Here is a 15648-nt window from a genome sequence, read left to right as displayed (position 1 = left end):
GTAATTTAAATATGAATATAGGATTGTGTCTGCTTGGTAAAGGTCAGGACACCATGTAATTGTGTTACTACTAAAAATTCACTTTCTATCCAGTCGTTATATAGAGAGGTTTTCATGTTAGCTTGTCTCATGTCACACTTACAGGGTACGTGGACAGGGTTTGTTTGTTTTATTTAACTAGAGGAAAGTAGGCCCTGGAAAGCTTATTTGTCTTCACACTAGAGCTGCATTATCCAAACAGTAGCACCCAGACACATGGTGCTATTCAACACTTGAATTACAGCCAGTACAACTAGGGAACTGGGGAGAGAGAGAGAGAGAGAGAGAACCTGGGATTTAACCCTGGTTCTTGTGCATGGTAGGCGAACATCATCCACAGATCTTTCTTTTCTACCAGAGAACTCATTCATTTGTCTGGCTTGAAACATCCTCAGCTTCCAGAGTAGCTGGGGTTGAATGCATCTGTTGCTACAGCTAGCTGATTTCTTAACTGCACTTGATTTTAACTAACAACTCTAAATGCAAAAGAAACCATGTGATTCGTGGCCACTCCAGGGGACCACTTGTGCTGACCATGAAGGCAGCAGCCTCTTGTAGCTGTACAGATGGCCCGGGCTAAGCTCACTCTGGCCTTCCAAATGTCTGACTTGAGGATAGTTCCCTTTGTGTGGAGACATTAGCTGGGCTTGACTTCAGCAGTGCATGGGATCATAACTCCATCAGTGAAGCAGAGCAAAGGAGCTGAGGCTGCATCCCCAATCATTCACCATAAAAGTCCTCACTGCCTATGAATCCCCTCAGCTGCTCAGATTTCTTCGGCCAGAGTTGATGATTCTAATTCCTTTCTCAATAATCCGTGTCCTCACAATCATAACATAGAACCCTTGGGGGCTTATTTCTTTCTAACCTGGCATAGAAAAATCCATTCTGGGAGATACTCTTGATGAGAGGATGGAAAAGCCATTCTCCTAATTTGTTTTAGTGAAAGATATGAAGAGCCCTAGTTGTATGCCTTTATTACTGGTAATTGTTTCAGGCCCAACTTTGAATGATTGTTGTAGAGGAAAGAAACTGTACACAGCCCTTTGGTAGCCAGGAGTGGGGGTCAGTGGGTGGAACAGAGCCTCATTTTCATCCAAAGAGATGAACATGGGAGGGGAGGGGAGATCAGTCACCTCAGGATAATGATATCACTCAGATATCTCTGGTGATGCCTGAGGTCTCCTAACAAAAAGTATATGACAATAAGCAAAGATCACGATTCATAGAATCTTTGAGGGAGACAGAAGTAATTCTGATAATTCAGATCATTTGGATAATTCTGGATTCTGGTTGACTGAAACCTTTTAGGTATTTCACCAATGTCCTAAAAATACTTTCAAGTGATGGGAAAATGTCTATTGTATGAGTTAGATTTTAAATGCATCCATAGTGGTATATTACCAATACTACTCATGTACATTCCTTAAATGATCCAAAGAGACCGACATTTATGATTCTGCATTTGTATCCCTATACTATATATACATAGTATAATATGTATAGAAATAGTTTATGGATCCATGTTCACATATAAAACAGATATGGACTATAGAAATTAAATTGGGACATAATTATTTTTCATTTTCTTTTCATCTCTCTTTTTAATTTTTGTACAAGTAAGTCAACTTGATTTTTTAAGCCTAATGGGTAGTGTTAGATAGGTGGCTCAGGGGTTTAGAGCACTTTTGATCTCATGGATGACCTGGGTTCAGTTCCCAGTTCCCACATGGCAGCTGGCAATCATCTGTAATTCTAGTTCCAGAGGATCCAACACCTTCTTCTGGTCTCCATTTACACTGTACATAAGTGATACAAAGACATACATGCAGTTTACAACACACACACACACACACACACACACAAATAAAAAATAAAATAAAATATTTTTTAATAAAAAGCCTAATGTGTGAAGATATATCTTTACTCTGTGACTGATGTTCAGCTTTCACAATGGTGTGACATTGGTCACCAGGTAATTCAGGAAAGGAGGTCTGGGATAAAGCCAAGTTTATTCAGTACAGTGCACTCTTGATACAGAAAGGAATCACAAATCCCTGCTGATCCAGCTGTGGCCACCTTTTTGTTCCCAAGGGAAATAGGGGAAGGTCTGAAGAAGGTCACCAAGCCGTGGCTTCAGCAAGCCCTCCACAATCTTAGATGACAATGATAACAAATGCAATTCTTCTGAAACTCCATTCTCAGCTCCTAGGACAAGAGAAGCACCCTATCCCCAGGAAGAACTTACGTAATTGGTGTAGCTTTCTGATGGACAACACGCTACTCTCCTGAATAACAGAAATGAAGAACACGGAGCTGAGACAACACTGTGTTTACCAAGAGCCGGGCACTGTTCTTCATAGTGTCGACACATTATCTCACTTATGGAGGACAAGTGCAGGAGCTCAGCAGCTGGCCTGTGGCTCGTTGACCTTCACTGCAACCAATAAAGCAGACGTTTCGATTAGTAAGACAGCTAAACAGATATTGAAACAGTAAAGAATGAAGAGAAATGATAATAGGAAAGCGACTTTAAAAATGCATTCTGAAAATATCACCATTGCTCTGTTTTCTGTTGCTGTAACCAAACACTCTGATCAAAAGCAACCAATGGGAGAAAAGAGCTTATTTCATCTTACACTTTCAAAACATAGTCCAAAGTACAGGGAGATCAGGCAGAGACCCAAGGCAGGATCTGGAAGCAGCAGCCACAGAAGAAAGTCGCTTATCAGACCGGCTCACTGGATCAGCTCAGCTAGTTTTCTTATCCAGCCCAGACCCACCTGCCAAGGGTTGGCTGTGCTCACACTGGACTGCCCTCTCACATCAATCACCAATCAAGACAATTTCCTACAGACACACCCAAAGGTCAGGGTGATCTAGGCAATTCCTTAGTTGGGTTCCCTCTTCCCTGGCGACCGTGTCAAGGCTGTGTCAAGTTAACAATAAATACTAACAAGCACAATCCCTCTGTCTTGGACTTTTGGATCTCAGCATTATAATCCATGGAAAGTGTATGTAATAGTGCAGGAAATACTACCTAGAAATGCAAAGAGTGTCATAACAGTAGCTATCAAAGGGTGTGGGCAATGAAGGGAGACATAGCCTCCTTTGGAAAGGAAATGAAAATGTCAACATATAAGGAAATTCTAGACTGCAACCAATGCAGAGAGGGATTTGAAAAACATAACAAATGACATTTCCTGTGGTCTTCTCTTACCTTGCCAATAGTAATTTTGTGTACAGAAGCTGAAGTTGTGTGTGATCTAGTGAGCACCCCCATATATCCTGCTCTGCCCTCAGACATGTCAATAGGTATTTGGGTAACAAATGAATGAGTGAGCCAATTAACTTCATGTGCATTTCCCAGGATGCTTTAAAAGGCTGAAGGAAGGATAGACTTGAGAAGCTAAACCATGAAACTATGTAGTGACAGGCAGGGAAGAGAATGTGACAACGTGTGGATAGAAATGGATGCTCTGTGGGAAGAGTCCAGAAAGCTACAAGTGCATCAACTTCATCTACCAAGTGAGAATCCTCTTTGAAGGTGAATTATTGGTACAGCCAATTTCATCACTTCCAGGGCTCAAAAAACTCCTAGTGGGAGGGGCTATGTATTATTTAGTCATCCCTAAAGCAGTTAGGTACAGGGAGTCAAATTCCATTGCTGCTACATATAGTTCTATTTACTGAATATTAACTCTGACTCAAATATAGAAAGGTCTTAACCGTATCCTCTGTGAAGTATTGGAGATGTGAGAAAAACAAGGTTCAAACTGATACTGCAACTACACACATAGGAAATGTCAGAATCATGGTGATCCCTGGCATGATATTCAGCTTGACTCAAAGCTGTTGCCCTAGAGCTGAACCTGTTTTCTATCCTCGTCTTCTTTCTTTTCCACACCCATGTGTCCTCGAGGTGCCAGTAATCCACCAGGGACCTTTTCAGTGTCCTCAGAAAGAAGTGAGGATGTAATCTATCACTCATGTTTAAAGCTACAAAGAGAATGGCTTAAGCTTTAGAAGAGGTACAGTGAACTACTCTGAGGAAGGCAAGTCAACACAGGTACAAGATTAGTCTCTCAAACCCACCCAATACCACCTCAGTGGAAAGGAACTTTCTTGGAGATCTTGGGGCTATCAAGAAGTAATGAGCTCTTCTACTTTAGGCAGAAATCTTGGCTGGACACACAGGGAGCAAAGCAACAGTCTTTGATCCTGTTGATCTGTCTATATCTTACCTGTAAGGTCACAGTCTCAAGAGAACATTCCACAAAGGCAACTCCAACTCTTTAACCCCTGGGCTCCATGCCAATCTCTCTTCTCTGCTCAGTGAGCTCTATCTACCAGTATAGACTTCACCCAAGGAAGACACCTCCATTCTCCATCCCATGGCATAGCCCCTTGAAGAACAGTGACAGGTGACATCTTCCGAGATTCAGAATGACAAGATTTTATTTAGCAGAGAGAAAAGGGGGAGAGGGAGTGAGGAAGGGAAAGGGGAGGTCGTCATGTTAATGAAATTATCAGGGTCAGAGCAAAGCAAGGGGGTTTGGCTATGATTTTACAAAAAGATTTCTACACTACTAAAAGATTCAGAAGCTAGACTCTCCTTATTTGATGGAGTTTGTGGGTTCTCCCTGAAGTATGGGTGAGATTCATTTTTTAATTCCATAACATTTTCTGTAACTGACATGTGATTATAATACCGCAGTTCCCTTTAATGCAGTCTGTAAAAACACATTGATTTTATAGCTCCCCAAACCGGTTACATTAATATCTGTGCATAATTAGTTTACACATTACTAAATTACTGACAGATTAAAAGTGAAATAGTGCAGTTCATACTCAGAGGCATAACTGCCAGGAAGGAAATTAATATGGATTCAAATGGTCCTCAGAGACCCACACTGAAATAGCAAAGATCTATAAAGACTGCTCGCATTAGGAAATTTCTATCAGCAACATGTTTGTGGTTGATGCTTTCCTAAGTCGGCTAATATGAGCTGAGCGGTGCAGGAAACAATATGTGAGCAATGCTTTGGCCCTTACATGCTCAAGACTGCTCTTATTAAAAAGCAAACGCTACATTGTGGTTATTGATGTCCAGGAAAGGCAAGCTTTCATGTTGTAAAGGAACACTGCCTTCCCTTGCTTGTTGTAATAACCTGAGCTCCTGGCTGGAACTGTAGTATACATGAACGTAGCCTTCTCACGCGGTAGCACACATTTTATGGCCTCTCCAAACCCCAATAGAGGGTTTGTATCTGGAGTGTCACTTTTATCCTGCATCCTACAACAGCCTTGTTGATCAGGTGAGGATGGAGTGATGGGAAGGGAGAGCATGAATAAGTTAAGAGACGAAAGATATATTACCTCTCACAGTTTCAGAGACTTTAGTCCATCATTGATTTTAATCTGCATCGTGTGGGTCCATCATGGCTGTGGGAGCATGTTGCAGAGATGACTCATATCATAGTATGCAGGAAGCAGAGAATGATGGGGAAAAAAACAAAGAGCCTTTATTTTCAAGCTCAGAGCTTGGACTCTGATGCAGTGATGAGAGCAGAGAGCCCAGAGCCCAGGCAGGGTGGGTTTTTATCATAGCAGAGGTTCAAATGAGGGGATGCCCAGGGTTCAGGACCCTGATTGCCTGACATTTGTCTAATGGTATCAGGAATATTTGGAATGTCAGGTATTTCCTTTTAGATGCAGATTGGGCGTCAGCTCATGGCTTTTCCTGAGTCCAGGTGTTGCCTGCCAGAAGCTGTGTCTGGGCCTCTAAGCCTGTCATAGCAGCTGTGTGGTCAAGGTGTTTTTGGGATCCCCCACAGAACCTCCAGAAATCATACCACTAGCTGGGCCAAGCATCCAATATGTGAGCTTGTGGAGACATTTTTATAGTCACACCAGAGCAAGTTGTGTGCCAATCCTCAGAACATGCCTGTGGAAAACTGGTGCATAGGTTCGAACTTTAAAACATCTCCTCCAATTATTAGTTTTCGCTGCCCCATGATTACCACAGCTCCTTAGCCACCTACAAGACCTCCAAGATGGACATTTTTTTTTCTCTGCCTGTGTGCTAAGAGAGGACTTTTGGACTCATTTCCCTACAGAAGATATCAAAGAGGATGCTGGTTATAATTCCAGTTTTAAAATGTGGCAGAGTGGCTCTGAGCCAGCATCTATTGTGTGTCTTCTGAGTCCCAGACCCTCTGTGTGGCATCTTGTGTGGTCTCGCCACCATAGTACTCACAGTCCTCTGAACAGTGAATGAGACGTCGCCACCTCCATTTCATAAGTGATGAACGTTGCTCCGAGCTGCAGAGTAACTTAGCTGTGTTCAGACAGTGAGTCAAGTGAAGTGGGTTTTGGTTTCTTTTCCATTTGCTTCCACATCTCAACAAAGCAGTGAGAAGACAGAAACAAGGCGCTGGGGTCATGAAGACTCTGGGAGGGCTTGAAGATTGTTCATGAGCCAGGAACAGGAATTCCTCGATTCAAAAGAAACTATCTTTGGGAATCCCCAGAACGTTCTATTCCACACAGTCATCTTCGTCAATGCACTAATTACCACTTGCTGCATAAAAATGATTCCAAAACTCAGTGGTGTAAAAGGAAATTCTCTATCTCACAGTTTCCATGGTGCAGGAATCTAGAGGTGCATAAACTTAGCTGCATTCTGTGGTTCAAGGTGTTCCAGGAGGCTACAACCAGGGCATCTGCCTCTGTCTCAAAAGGTGCTTGGAGGACACACTACCAAGTCTACTGATGGCTGACAGCAGAACTTTTCATCCTTCAATGGCTGCTGGGAAGAGAACCCGCAGGAAAAAGCAGTGAGGGGTAAAAGACACAGGCCAAAGTCCTGTATGTCACCCCAGCCCTTCACTTTGGCTGACTTTTATTTGTAAGGTGCATCCTAGGTTTAGCTGAACTCTACAATATAAATGTGAACAGGCAGAGGTCCCTGGACACCAGATTAGAAATTGTCTACCACACCTATGAATTCATTTTTCTTAGCACGATATATTTGCTTCACACACAAAGGACTACTGAATAAAACTATATCTCTTTTTATTTGGAGGCAAAGATACACTAGCAAGCAGAAAGGTATCATTATAAAAACTCCCAGAAAAAAAAAAAACAAAACAGAAATAAAAAACGCAGTATTCAGCATCTCAGGAAATACTCTACATGGATGCTGTGGAACAACTGAATACTCATAACAATCCTGGGAAGTAAGTAACTGTATTTGTCTCATTTTTCATATGGGGATGACCAAGGCACAGCAACGTTAGGGCAACTTTGCCAGATCACACAGCTTGGGAGCAGCAGAGTGGAAACTCAACACCAGGAAATGTGTGTTGAGATCCTGCTGTCCTCTGAGTTGTGATGCTATATCTTGTCTCCCATGAGCATGTTATTTGGTAGGATTCTAGAGAAAACAAACTGGACCTGACATAAGGTAGAAACAAGGAAATTGGTCTCTGGTCTCGAGGCTACAGCAGAAGCCTGAGCAGAAAGGAAGGAGGCCAGGAATAAGATCATGGCAGAGGCCAGGAGAGAAGCTACTGCTGCCATCGATGTTAAATGAGAAAAAGGAAACGTTGTTTAGAATCACAGCCATCACTGGCGTGAATGGAGACGGTGTAAGAAGAGGCTGGGAATTTGTCTCTGTAGCAAGGGGAAAGAGTGTTGGAGAAAATGATACTGAATCCTCTCAGTCACTTCCCAATGAGAATATGGTCACAAAAACTAGATTTCTCAGAGTTCTGGATTCATGCTTCCTAATGGAACACATCAGAAGCACAAATTGCTCCAGCAATATCCACACGAGGGATAATCATAAGGGCCCTTCACCTGTCTTTTCCCTTCCCACACTTTGTGCAGGATTATAGCTCCTTTTATTACTAAGACACCAGAAAATTTGCTCCATCTAATGGAATGCAAGGGAAAAAGCAATGATGCCACTTCCAGGTAGAAGTTCTGAGAGGCAGAGTGGGGTCTCCCAAGCCTACTCCCCTGCCGCTCTGATCCTGGGAGCATGGTTGAGATGAGGCCTCTAGCTGGGGCTCTTGAGTGACTGACTTGAATGTCCTAAGTTGCTGTGGCCAGGCAACATGGAGAACCAAGTTTAATTGGGTGTAGAGAGAGGAAAGGAAAGAGGGAAGAGGAGCAAGAGAGTGAAGAATGAATATTGGATTATCCATACAGCTATGGTGCATGGCAGCTCAGAACTGTGCCGGGCAGGCTGGTAAACTGGAGATTCCAACAGACACCAAAGTACCCCTGATCTAAAGCCAATCTGGATAAAGAATGTTGTCCCTTTCAGGAGACTATACCTTTTCTCTTGAAAGGCCACCTGAAGGGATTGAGCCTTCCCATATTATACATCTAGTGTTTGACCAAATAACTGAGCATCACAGCCTCCAAGTAGACAACTAAACATCACAGGGGATGCCTGTTACCACCTCACTACCCACCTACCCCCTTGCCGATATTGGCTTCTTCACCTGGCCTGCTCAAAGGAAATGAAGCGTAGATTCCATAAATATTACAATTATAAGGACGTTAGATTTTTTTTTTCTTAACAACACAAGTTTCCATGCACCTCTTTTTATGGAAGATTGAAAGATGCTAGAGAGAGGCAGGGCATCTCCAAACATGAGGCAGGTAAGGGCAACTTTTGCATTTGGTCACAAAATTCATGAATTCCATAAGGACAATAAACTGTCATCCTACAAGGCATGAGAGAAATCTGAACGCCATCTTGAAAGGACTACTTGGCCACATATGGGTTAATGGGGACTCAGGCTCTTGAGAGATGAAACAGTCATAGAAGGGATGCTGAAAATGGTCTCACCTGGCTCTGGTTGCCATGGAAACCCATTTCCCTTATTTATGTTTTTCCTCCTTTTCCCTAAATTACTAATAGTAATAATTTGGCCAGTTATTAAAAAAGATAAGGAATGGGCCATGTGAACCCAGGCAAGAAATGAGAAGTGGGGGTGAGAGAAGTATGTTAAATGGAAAAGTGGACGCATGGCTGAAACAGGCTCAATTAGCCAGCAGGGTAGTTCATCCTCTGAGGTATAAATGTTTGGGCCTTTGGGGTAGCAGGGGAGGATTATAATTCGATATAGAGTGCCTTATTTTCTTTAAGAACTGAGACTTCAAAATGAGCTGTCTCCAGAAAAGATTTAGACAGCTGTTTACATGTGAGATCTCACTTTTGCCCTCAATTTGTGTACATAGTCTCATTCATGACCACTCCCCTCCCAGCTTGATAGCAACCCCCCACTATTGCATATGGTCTTGCTTTCCCTCCTGTATAATTTTTTGGGGGAAGCTTCTAGACTAGTAGGTGTTCAGTGTTTGGGGGGTCATAGACTCCATAGTCATAGACACAGCACGCAGGGCACATTCATGCATGGTAGACCATCTCACAGAGACTCTGGACTTCCTGAAATCCATTCAAGGACTTAACCATCAAAGAAAGGGATTCTGTGGCTATTTGAGTCTCCAGTTATATTATTTTCTTACCAGCTGCTTTCACCTTGTCTACCGCTTTTCTATGTTACTAAGAACATCAGGGCTGTGTGGGTGCACTAAGACCTGTCATCAGAGGGTCATTAGTAATCTCTGAGAAGACAGGAGAGGATGGAAGCATGGACAATCAGGCTGTGAATGAGCACGCTGGAGGAGACCCAGAGCTGAGGACTCACACTCCTTGTATCTGTCTTCCCATTCCCTTTACAAGATATTTTTCCTTGTGAAGGTGGAGTGTGGAAACAAGCTATGATTAGCTTGGCTGTGTTGTGTCACTCTCTTGGGATAATTACAGAGCAGCGTAGTGTGACAGATTTGTCAAATGGAAAGAAAGGAAGCCATATTTTGCTGTCCTTATTAGAATCTTGCAGGAGGAATGTCCATTTCTTACTTCATCTCCTCCACCATCTAGCAGCTTACATTTCCCCAGTTCACAGACTGCGAAATGGGATTTCTGCTAAGTGAAGTGGCCCGACCCAAGACAATGCTCTCAGGCTCACCGCGGGCATTGAGTTGAGGTGTGTCCAGGTGCCATTCTTACTCTTCATTACGTCACAGTTCCTACAGAAGATGAGGTATCTGAGGAAGAAAGAGTGCTTCCACAGAGAAGGCATACTCTCTAGAGCCCTTCAGAAAATGGTTACAGACAGAAAGGCAAAGTTGGTAGCCAGTGAGAATGCTAGGAACTCTTCCCACTGATGTGTGTGGTGGTTGGCACATGAGACATGGAGTGCAATAAAAGGAAGTTAAAACTACATTTCATTTAGCACCTGTAGACCTCAGTTTCTCCACTGAAGGGTTGTGAACGCAATTGTATGTAACTATCAGAACTTCATATGGATTGTGGAGATAATGTATTATAGAACAAAATGTGCCTAACACCAAGATTGCCTCTGGAGTTTGTGTATGCGTGCGAGTGAGCATGTGTGTGTGTGTGTGTGTGTGTGTGTGTGTGTGTGTGTGTGTGTAACAGTACTTTTGTTCTCATCAACTGTTTATCCTGAAAGCTTTGGTAGACAGGCTGAGTATCTAACCTGCCTGAAAATAGCCCATAAGGGAAACCTGGATTTGTGTGCCTCTAAGTCTCTGTCTCTCTTGGAAGCACCCTCTACAATCAGAAAAGCAAGGACGCTCATTTTGGTTTGCGCGCGCAGATATGAAATGATAGGTAGATAGATACACATGATTCAATGCTTTACAACTTTGGAGAGCATGTCTTTAAAGTGAACTTGATGCATGTTACAAGCAGCCTGTATGCTGTAGCACTTCTTCATATTGTTTTGGGCTAAGTAGGAGAGAAAATGAAAAATGGAAATATGTCAAATTCACTTATGTGCAGAAAAAAGGTACCTTACATATTTCCATGAGCTATTTTCTATCTTATAGATACATAGATTAGATATATATGTAAAATAATGTAGAAAAAAGACCAGAAAATAAGCATATACCACACTGTTATCTTAAACAGGTCATTCCTAAAAAGAGTTACTAGGGTTGAGGGTTGAGAAGTGTCTGGTTTATGTAACTGTATACTATGCAAGGTTTCTGGTTTTTGGTTTTTGTTTTGTTTTGGTTTTGGTTTTTTGTTTGTTTGTTTGTTTTTTACAGACAACTTGGGCATTTTCATAAAACTTATTTTTAAAATGTTTAAAAGACTTCTTAGGTTTTTGGTTGGTGATTTTTTTGTTTGTTTTTGTTTTTGTTTTGGAAGAAACCACATCCTATGTAAAAACAATCAAAACAACCAGGCAGAAGCAAAAACAGAAAAGGAGAGAGAGAAGAAAGCAATCTCCACTTCTGTGAATCTTCAGAACAGGAGAATGTTCCTTGAGTTCCCAGAAGAGGGACAGGAAGAAGAGAATGGAGACTATTTCAGCCTCTGCAACCTGAGTAAAGGGTGGAGGGTGGAGGGTAGAGGCTCAGATTTTCAGAGTAGGGTACATATTTATGGACACACAAGCACATGCACACACAGATAAGCAGCCACAGAGATAAATAAATAGGTAAAGGAAACAAATATTAAATAAAACAACAGATGAACCTGATTTTACTGTCTACACCATGTGTGTAGAGAGCTCTAGGGAACCAGGATTCTAGGTACCAATATAAAATTGAAGTCACTGTCTCCAGAGGCCTACTTTGGTTTCTGAAGGGAAGGAAGAAGTGTGCTGTTTATCTCAGTGTGAAGACAAGGCCCCAGAAACTGAACATTTGAAGAGATGAGAGATAATTGTTCTGGATTAACACTACAAGGATTATGCTGGTGATTCCAGATGCAGCTTTACTGATGTAGAAGCTCTGTAAAAAACTGTCCTGCAAAAGACCAGGAATTTTCTCTGCTGTGTAGACAATTCCCTTTTCACAGAGTGCTACCTAAGTTTGCAGAGGATCCCGGGACTCAAGTGGAAATAAGTACAGATAGTTCCTAGAAATAAGTACAGATCATTCCTAAAATGATGGAGGAAATGAAATTCTGTGTGGGAAGCATGAAAGGCTATCTGATGTAAAGGAACATATGTAGGGGCCTAAGAATAGGGACGTGTAGCATGAATCTTAGAAGGTCTTGTTAATAAAAACAAACCTGGAGCCAGGTACTGGGTGAATGCTGGAAGATCAGAGAAGCAGAACAAGCCACAGCTTCCTCACCTTGCCAATTCCTCAGCTGATCCTGTTTCCTCAAACTGGAAGCCTCTGAGTCCTTATCCAAATGGATCTCAACTGAACTGCTTCTTGAAAGCCTGAAAGCTTAACCAGCTCTAGTTCCTGATCCTCACACCTTATATACCTTCCTGCCTCCTGCCATCACTTCCTGGGATTAAAGGCTCTTTTTACCACACCTGGCTGTTTCCAGTGTGGCTTAGAACTCACAGAGATCCAGATGGATCTCTGCCTCTGGAGTGCTAGGATTAAAGGTGTGTGTGCCACCATTTTCTGGCCTCTATATCTAGTGGCTGTTCTATTCTCTGACCCCAGATAAGTTTATTAGAGTGCACAATATTTTGGGGCACACAATATCACCAAAGGGGCATCTAGTTAAGACGGCACATGTGTTTGGCTCTGCCACAGCATTTGTTACACAGGATAGCTCCTGGGCTATTCTGTTGATGTGCATTAAATATCTCTACCAATGAACTGCCTGCAAGATTGGCACCACCACCATCTTCTCTGGAAAATGGACCCCTGGCACCACTGGGCCCACAGTCACCTCATGCACCCTATTGACAGTCATTTCTGTCTCAGAACAGCTTACAGGAGTTTCAGAAAGGGAAGGACTGGCATGAAGAAAATGAAAATACAGAGAATGGACTGGGGCAGTGGAGACACATGCATGAAAGCAGTCAGCAAAGAGCAGCCGGAGACCAGAACACGTGGCAGACAGCCAGAGGAACGGGTTTCCCTTCCTTGGCTCTGTCGAAGGTGAGGCACGTGTGACCTCAGGACGTGTGCAGTGGAGCTCAGCTTTCTGCCAGCACACCAGGGGCCTCAGGCTGGTGAGCCTGCCACACCCCTTCAGAGCCTGGTTGTCTGAAAGTTCCATCTCTAATTCATTAAAGCTAAGACTGTATTTGCTTCAGCAGTGGGGACAGGGGAGTTCTGGCCAGGAAATTCCACCTGGAAGCAGTCAATACTCGCAGAAATCCTCGTCAGACACTGGCATCAAGTGTTTGAGTGACTAGACCAAGGTTAGTCTCCACTGTCTCGGCACACTGGTACAAATGGCAGTCTCGGGGGAGGGGAGGAGCAAAGCCCACTGAGGGAAAAGCTGAGCAGACACCATTACACCTTCTCTGTTGTCACCTTTGAGAAAGTCCACCTTTCTTTTCTTCTAAATTTGGTTTTTCATCACTACTCACAATTTAAAATTGTAATTGTTAAGCTACCATGTTTTAACCTCTATCTCAGCAGAAAAGACTTCGTAGTTGTTCCTTTTCTACACTTACAAAACTCTTCCTTCCTCTATTTCTATATCCACAGTTGTCTCTCCATTAACTCCCATCACCCCAACCTACCTACTTCTTTTCTCAATCACAATTACCCTCTCCACGTTGTCCAACAACCCTCACATCACCACTTAAATATCATACCTATAGCTCTAACAAATCTATAAACTACATTTTCCTCAACTAGTGACCATTGTCTCTGCACATTATTAAGGAGGTAAAAAAGTGCTGGTGTCTCCTACCACAAAGCAAGGACTACTGGTAAATCAATACAAGGACCTGTGTCCCCACCCCCTAAAAAAATAACATCAATAGGAAATGTAATCTGTGTCAACACTCTTCCAGGAGAACCCACAGAAAACAAAGTAAAATAAGAGGAAAAGGGGAACAGTTAAAACTAGAAGACGAATCCATCCCATCAGATACACAAAAGAATGCAACACCAAGAATATGAGACAATAACTCATCAAAACAGATCCTCAACCTCACAACATCCCAGTAGCAGAAATCAAACACACTGAGATAGTTGAAATAACAACAACAAATAAATCTAGAGTCTTACTTTTAAGAAAGATCAATGACCACACAGAGGACTCAAAAAAGCAGAGAAATGAAGTAAGGAAATCAATTCAGGACCCGCCCAAGAAAAATATCAAAGTGAAGAAAACAGCAACATGGAAGAAAAATGCAAAGATATGGAGGAAACACCCAGGAAGGAACCTGAAATACTGAAAGAAACAGAAATTATGGAAATGAATGAAACAATGAAACAATCAAATAAAAAACACATCAGAAATCATCGTCAACAGACCAGACCGAGGAGAAGAATGGACTACATGGATAGAGGATGAAGCTGGGTCAACAACAGACTCAGAAATACAATGAGGAAAAACAGTGGAGGAGGCAGTCAGAGCAAAACTGCAGCAGGGTAAAGAGGCCAGGAGTTCCACATCTTGGAGCACTGGGAGTTGTGGGTCCAGAGAGAAGTTTGGAGTCACCTAGGGCAAGAGTGTATAGGCACATGCAGTTCAAATCTCAGGGAGAAAACCATGGGCTCAGGGGAAAGAATAAGAAGCCTGAGCTAATGGGATAGCAGTGAGAGGCTGGAGAAGTGAAGATCAGACTAGAGCTGGACTCAAGATAAGATATCCAGGCATGCAGCGCAACATAGGAGAGGACCAGCCAGGGATGTACTACCCCTTGGACAGTGACTTTAACATAGGGAGTAGTGAACTCCTAAGGAAGACTAGAGGCGGAACCCATAGCCCTGACTACCAATCCACAGAGGAAAATGTCTCAACCTTCTTACAACTTAGTTCTCTTATGAATGTTCTATATAACTCCATTGAAAGAAGAAAGGCAATTTGAGCAAACGTGAAAAATGAAGGAGGAGGAGAGACACAATAAACAAACTACTTCACACACACAAGTTGTAACACAGAAAGAAAAGTAAAGCACAAATACCCTGAAACAAAACCAAAAGGAAAAACATGACACCATGTGCCCTCCAGAATTTACTAGTCCTGTGGCAATGACCTCCAATAAGAATGACCTGGAAGAATTTCCAGATAAAGAATTCAAAACAATTATAACAACTCAAGGAAGATATGAATTGATCCAAGGAAGCAAAACAAAAGAACTGAGTAAAATAAGAAAATCAATCCACCATACAAAAATAGAATTCAATAAAGAAACAGAAAACCCCAACTGAAATGATGCTTAAAATGAAAAACCCAATAATCCAACTAATAACTCAGTGGAAGCCTGACCTGTAGAACAGATCATGTAGAAAACAGTATCAGGGTTGGAAGTAGATAAACCTTAAAGGTCAATTGTTGAGAGCCAGGTTGATCCAAGGCTTTCTCAGAAGACCTCATGAGTAGACAAAGAGAACACCAGTTCTGTGTCCTTGTCCAGGGGCAGATTTGACAAGGTTCAATGTGATTCTAGGTCCAAGGCCACAAAGGAGTTAAGTTTTTGGTTCCTAGAAACTTGCCTTAGCCCCCGCCCCCTCAAAGAGACTAGAGTTGCCAGTCCCAAAGCCTCTGTGTGTGTGCTCTGAGATGCATTTGAAATACCTTGTGTTCCATGGCACAACACTGATTGATTAGTTTCC

Source organism: Onychomys torridus, chromosome 5 (assembly GCF_903995425.1).
Source record: "Onychomys torridus chromosome 5, mOncTor1.1, whole genome shotgun sequence".
Classification (NCBI taxonomy): domain Eukaryota; kingdom Metazoa; phylum Chordata; class Mammalia; order Rodentia; family Cricetidae; genus Onychomys; species Onychomys torridus.
The sequence above is the reverse complement of the archived record's forward strand: the minus strand, read 5'-3'. Positions refer to the sequence as shown.